Here is a 6,281-nt window from a genome sequence, read left to right as displayed (position 1 = left end):
CCCCCTCCCCCCGCCCCACCCCGCCACACCATCCCTATATTTACACAGAAATCATCAGATTACTGACATAAGAGTTAGTGTTAACCAGGATGTCTTTTAACACAGCATTTTATATTTTCATAGCTTGTGTTTCCCTCTCTTGAACTTGCTTCTAAACAACCGTAGAAGCATGTCTGGATATACTCAATTAAAACTTGCTTATAATAGAAACTATTCGGTTAATGCAATTTAAGTCTTGCAAACTCAGAGTAGCCTGAATACGCAACTGCCCCTACTAGCTAATCATTGCCAGAAGGAAAGGTTACATGTCAACCATTCTAAACCCAAAGTTAGTGTATTTGTTAGGTGGTGTTTAAAAATAACAAGCCAACCAGTAAGTTATTTATTTATTTGGATTGGTATAAATGTCACAAATAAGTCATCTTGGCAAATATTCAGGCAGTAGAATTATTAAAGACAGGCATTACATGAGCACTTTATTAAGACTGTGTTCTGGTGAAGGGGACATCTGGTTATATCTCCTTAAAAAAAAACTCTTTTCAAATGAAAATCATATCCACCATGATATAAGAAATAGAACATTATGGCCTCTATCACCCATCTGTCCCTCTGATTAAATGGTTCCAAAATCATTCTTTTGAAATACCCTGACCTTTTCAGTGGGTATAGTTTCAGCTTACTTAGGGGGTAGCTTGGCTTTCTCTCCTCAATTGGTTTTTTAACATTCATACAGAGATGGAAAATAGCTCCAGTGTCTGCCAAGGTTCATGGACATCTGCTCAGTGAGCCTTATTCCTAACTCCATTATATCCTCTCCTTCATCTTTTCTATCACTCTCATTTTTACTCATTTTATGCATGATTTTTGTGTACTGCATAAAATCATATATTTATATATATATATCATAAATAAATGTGTAGATGTACAGAGGAATAGATGAACAAACTTGTCCTGCTTAACAATGAACCTGAGCCCTTTTCTGTAGTATGGCTTACTGTTTATTATATACACTCCTGAAGATCTTTCTAACCTCATCTCTTGACATTCTCCACCATATCCTTCATACACCAACAAACTGAAGCAGTTACAACTCCATAAACATACCGGTTTTTCTTTGGGACAAGTTTCTAAAACATTTGGGACCTGCTATTCTCATCAGAAAAATGGAATAACACCCATTGGGGTGGTTGTAAAGATTAAAACCATTAATTTATGAAAAGCTCATAACAGATACCTGCCCATATACCTGCCATATAGTAAGGGCATAGTACACATTATTTGTTTTTGTGATTGCTGTAATAGTGATGATCATATTTTTCCCCAAATCCATGGTTTTATGCATATTCTTCTTCCTAAAACACTGTCGTGTCCACCTGGCAAATTTGTATTTATTTTTCTCAGAGAGGCCCTTCCTTAACCCCTATAGGACAAGTTAGGGTCTTCCTTCTCATACTTTTAAAACATTTTTGTAGACGTTTGTTTTTGTGCTTAATACATTACACTCTAATAATGCCTGATGTCTTCTCTTCCCTATGAGATTGTTAAAGGTCATGTCTCTTTAAAGATACCTCTTAGCACAGAACAGAGCACCAGTGTCTGGGGAGATGGAAGGAACGAAAGGGAGAAAGGGGAATGAAAGGTTAAGGAGGGAAGAAAGTAAACAGAGGAAGGAAAGAGCAAGCAAATAGATGAATCCAGTCTTCTGGCAGCTGTCCTGTCCTCCATCATTCCTGGAAGACCCCCAACAGTGATGCATTGATCTCATTTACAAATTCTGTCAGTGCGCTGATTAACAGTTCCCAAGTTTATCACTCAGGGCATAAATAACTGTAGTTCTGCAAGATATTAATTCATTTGCAGTGACTAATTTGCCTCCTATTTGATGATAATGCCAACTATTGACTAAGGCAAAATCTCTCAGCTTGCCAACCCCCCAAAAATCACTTATTCAGAAAATGGCTCATATAGGAAAGAAGCAGCTGCTTTTGAAATTGACACAAATGAGCCAAAATTTGTTTCTTTTAGAAAAAAATCTTATTCAAGAGATCCATTTAGCTCCAGTGGTGAGGTTTTGGTGAAGACAAGTGGAAAATGAAGGATAAGGGAGCACAGAGTAAGTAAGCATATCGATTTTTGTCATCATTTGCTTTCTCTCTGATGATTTTCCCTGTCTTGATTTTCTAAGTTATAGATGCAGGGTTCTTATTGATCTAGCCTGTTATAATGGAGAAAGAAAATTCCATCAGAAAAATAAAATTAATTGCAAACTGGAAACATTTTCTCATAAAGAACAACAGTTTTTCTCTCTTGATGTGACAGAGATCCTCTTTAAAAACATCGGTTTTGGATACACTGTTCATTGGCAACAGAACTCATGAACGTGAGAAAAATCTTCCCATTTTATGAAACGATATTTCAAGCTCTGAAAATGCTACAAATATGTAAGTTTTATCCGATATCCTGTTATATGATCCTAATAATAATAAAGATCACCAATTTTTTTCTATGGTGAAAAGATATGTGCTAACTAAAATAGAGATGAAGTTACTTTTCTCACACAAACACACACGCGTTCCCTCACCACTAATAGAATGACCAAGTGTAGATCACAAAGTCATCTCTCTTCTTTCAACCCAGGTTCCTTTTCAAGACAGTCTGTGCGTGAGACCCACGCACAGCTGGGGAACTCTGCTCTTTGGAGCAGGCTTGGTCCTTCTCCCAGGAACTTGTGGCACTTTCTCCTTTCTGCCCTCTGCATATTTCTCAAAACTACCAACCAAGACACATTCTACAGTTAATCCTACCCTCCTTACTCTTTTTCCATCTTCAAATAAACACTTGTGCTTTCTACCTGTTTTTTATTTGATTTCTTTTCTCCTTTTTGGCTCTTTTATAATTATTCTTGTGTTTTTGACTCTCTCTCATATCCCCCACCCCTCCGCCGCCATTCTTACTCCCCAAATCCTACAGCAGACATGTGATTTCTGCCCCTTTCAGCCCATCCTATCCACCAATGCCATATTACGTTCCTAAGTCACCATTCAGAAACAGTTCAAATTTCTGAGCTTATTGTAAGCCTTTGGCAGTCTGGTCACAGTAGCCTACTTTTCAGTCATATCACTCACCATTTGGACTTTTGATTTCCACCCTTCTCACCCAAACCTGCTCCCTCCATAGTCTTCTCTGGAGCAGCAACTGACATGACCAGACAGCCAGTTACTCAAGTGAAAAAAATCCTAGAAATTTTCCTTGAGTCCTCTCTTGCAGCCCCCACATCTAATCCATCACCAAGCTCCCTGATTCTACTTCCATAACATATGCCTACTTTGTTCATTTCTGTTCACTTGTACCACTGCCTATGCAAACCATCATAATTCAGCTGGACTACTGTTTGGTCTCTCCTGCATCTCCACAATCCAGTTCCCACACAACATCTGAAGAGAGTTTTGTGAAAACATAAATCAAATCACATCACAGCCCCACTTCTGCCTTTATGTCATCTGGCTCATATGAACCTCTTGGACCCAAGCCTTCACCACTTTATCTTCTCCCACTATGCACCAGCCACACTGGCCTTCCTTATAATCTTCTTACTCACATTTTTACCTGACAGCCTTAGCACTAGCTTTTTTTTTCTGCCTGTGGTGCTTTTCTTCCTAAACTTTGCATGGCCACTTTTGTCTTTCATCTCACAATCTAAATGTCACTAAATTCTTTACCCAATATAAAGTAGCTGCCAGGTCCTGTCATCATACCCTGAATGGAATTTATCTGATATTTCTTTTTATTTTCTATGCTTATCTTGTTCATTGCTGAATTCTCTCATATCTAGAACAGTGCTTGGTTCTCAATGAATATGTGTTTAATGAATGAATGAAAACATCTTTCCCATCTCTGTGCCCTGTCCTCAACACTGGTCAATATTCCTAATGGAGAGTAAGAGAACCAACAACCAGAGGTGGGTTCAGTTGGTATGGAGACAGTAAGGCTGAGAAAAAGGGAGAGAGAACAACCTGCCTAGAGGGGAGCATCTTTGTTGAATGATAGTTATGAGACACAATCAACTAGGATCTTCAACATTAGATTCAGAAGGTTTGGCTCAAACATGATTTATAGAGGATTCTTCTTAAACTTAGGGAAACAAAAACTGAGCTCCATGATGTTTGTTTTATCAATTCCTTAAACCCAATACCTAGAACAGTATTTGACACACATTGGCAGCTCAATAAATAGTTGAAGGCATAAATGAATGAATGAACATGATCTAACCATTGCTGCTGCTGCTGCTAAGTTGCTTCAGTCATGTCCGACTCTGTGCGACCCCATAGACGGCAGCCCACCAGGCTCCCCCGTCCCTGGGACTCTCTAGGCAAGAACACTGGAGTGGGTTGCCATTTCCTCCTCCAATGCATGAAAGTGAAAAGTGAAAGTGAAGTCACCCAGTTGTGTCTGACTCTTAGTGACCCCATGGACTGCAGCCTACCAGGCTCCTCCATCCATGGGATTTTCCAGGCAAGAGTACTGGAGTGGGGTGCCATTGCCTTCTCTGGATCTAACCATTAGCATTCTTACTTAGCAATAGTTTGTAACAGCAGTTCCCAACCTTTTTGAAACAGGGACCTGTTTCATGGAAGACAATTTTTCCACAGACTGGGGGTGGGGAGATGGTTTCTGAATGATTCAAGAAAATTACATTTATTGTGTACTTTATTTCTATTATTATTATTATATCAGCTCCACCTCAGATCATCAGGCATTAGATCCTGAAGTGTGGGGACCCCTGGTTTATAAGACCCAAAAGAGATAAGAAAAATGTAGAATAAAATTTCTCAAAACCTGGGCAATGGATTATATTTAAGTGATTTATTAAAATTCAGCTTCCTGTGCCTTTCCTGAGACCTGCTGAATCATCTAAGACTGGGATCAGGAATCTGAATGTTATGAGTTTCATGTGTATTTTTTACACACAAACTAAAGTTTGAGAATTATTGCCTTGAGAGAGGTAAGATGATGAAAGACCTAAAGTAGGATCTATATTTGAGGAAATTAGTGAGAGACAAGTTGCCAGAATTTTGAGAAGTAGGGAGAAGAATCAAAATGACTGTGCAACCTGGCAGACAGAGAATTACACTGTCATTGGTAAAATATAGGAGACTTGTGCATCATTTTAAAAACATATAAGGTAGTAGATTTTTCACCTTTTGGAAGACAAAGTAAAGGCATATGTGTAAAGGTGAAATGTGAAACTAAACTAAGAAAACTATGTGTTCCCCAAACCACAGAAGGTAAGAAATAGCAAAGGTATTGCCACTGCATTCCACAGTGTGAGAACGCTAAAGACAAATAAGTCTCGTTTCTTATTGTCAAAACCCTTATTAAAGTCATGTCATTCCTGTTTATTTCACAGTGAAAGCACTGCATATGTCTCAGTAAATAGTTCCTTGTGCAAAAGATCCTTGAAATTAGCTTCCTCCCAGCCATAACACCGGAACACTGCTAGAACACAAGGAATGCTAGCAATCTAATCAGAGGAAAGATCTGAGGGCAAATATCTCCAGTAAACAGTAACATTTTAGAAAGTTATTTGGTTTTCCATAGTTCAGGTTTTATGCATAAGTGTAGGTTTCAGAATCTAGAATCTATACTTAGAATCAGATTTTTTTGATGTAAAGATGGGTTGAGGCCAGTGAATGCGACTCATGAGAAGAAATCTTAAAACTTGGGAACTACTTCCAGCATGTTAGCCTCTGTACTTCTGTACTGAGTAACCTGACATTTAAAATCCCCAGTGAGTTGAATACCCAAAAATAAGTTAGCCCTTCCCACCATGATGGACAGATGTTTAATATATACTTGAAGAATGTTCAAGTTCCTCTTGGCAGGTTCTAATTAATGACTATAATATGAAAGAAGTAAAAGAGGGCAGGTCAGCTGATAAGCAGTATTGGGAAATACCTGTAACTGTGCTCAGGAGACTGCTCACTTCACTGCAACCATGTGGAGACTGATTTTCTGAGTCTGTTGCAAAAGTAGAGGAGATTCTATGCAAAAGTATTAGGAGATTTTATGTGAATTGCTCTGCAGATAACACCTCTCTGTGTTTTCCTCTAACTAGAATAATAAATAATGTTGACCTCAACTTTTAAACAATAGCAGAGAAAAAAAAAAAAAAACCACTGCTTAAAAGTTTACGCAACAAAATTTGGGACACACATTAGTAAGGTGTGGGGTACAATAACTAATCACTTCATTGTTCCTATCAAGGGAGCTATGAATGTGTC

The 6,281-nt window shown here is 38.4% G+C and overlaps 1 long non-coding RNA gene across 1 annotated transcript in view; it reads right to left on the bottom strand.

The window, feature by feature from the left end:
- The window catches only part of LOC104991633, a 136,807-nt gene that overhangs the window by 1,468 nt on the left and 129,058 nt on the right, over window positions 1–6,281 (bottom strand). The gene's annotated exons all lie outside the window — the stretch shown is intronic.

This window comes from Bison bison, unplaced genomic scaffold (genome assembly GCF_000754665.1).
Source record: "Bison bison bison isolate TAMUID 2011002044 unplaced genomic scaffold, Bison_UMD1.0 scf7180017864197, whole genome shotgun sequence".
NCBI lineage: Eukaryota > Metazoa > Chordata > Mammalia > Artiodactyla > Bovidae > Bison > Bison bison.
The sequence above is the reverse complement of the archived record's forward strand: the minus strand, read 5'-3'. Positions and strand labels throughout refer to the sequence as shown.